Below are 910 nucleotides of genomic sequence, written 5' to 3' on the forward strand. Positions count from 1 at the left end.
CTCGAGGGGCGGACCTCAGTTATATAGGCGATTGATGGGATGGTCGAGGTAACTCAGGAGAAGAAGATTGGTTTGGATGGACAGTTGGGGAAGAGGAAGCGGGAACATGGTCTGGGTCGACAAACCGAGCAGTTGGGTGCGGCGGCATCAAGTGACAAAGATATGAGGGGCCGTGGCGGTTGCACAAAGTACGAAGGGGTACAAAAGGATGTTCGTAGCAGGTCTAAGTGCGGCAGGTGCGGGTGGAAGGGTCACAATCGCCAAGAATGCACGTTAGAGGTAGATTTGTGCCATCGTTGTCATTATCCTGGTCATATCAGGGCGAATTACCCCCGCATAAGGGTTAGGGATGCTCATGATTCATCGCAGGTACTCCTGAAGGAAGTCAAGATAGAGCAGCAATAGATCGCTGATATGTAATTTAAAATTTCCCTTTCTGTAATGAAATTATGGTGTAACTACTCTTAATCAACAATTGTATTTGCTTTGAAATCTCACTAAGTTTTGGGTAAGTGTATCCATGGATTTATTTTTCTACTTGTATGTGGATTATAATTTCAAGAAATATCATATGCCAATTGCATACCATGAGTTGTTAGTGGATTAGAAGAGGGATTGTATCTCGTATAGAGAGTTCCAAGTGTTTGGTTGTTATTTAGGGTTAAGGTCGAGATCGGCTCCGAGGTATTGCGTGAGAGGTTTGTGGTTAGTTCATCGGGCTAGCTACCCTTTATCGTTGGGTATAGTGATTTCATCATCTGTTTGGGAACGGTACCAGAAGGATACGGATGTTAGACGCATAGGTGTTTGGTTATTGGATGTTTCAAGAGAATTGTACTTTCGCATGGGTTATGTTTGGTTAGAGTTCAGTCGCACTGTGAGAATGGAAGTGGGAGCTAAGATTCACCAG

Source organism: Lactuca virosa, chromosome 4, assembly GCF_052849685.1.
Source record: "Lactuca virosa cultivar CGN04683 chromosome 4, Lactuca_virosa_CGN04683_v6, whole genome shotgun sequence".
In the NCBI taxonomy this organism is placed as follows: domain Eukaryota; kingdom Viridiplantae; phylum Streptophyta; class Magnoliopsida; order Asterales; family Asteraceae; genus Lactuca; species Lactuca virosa.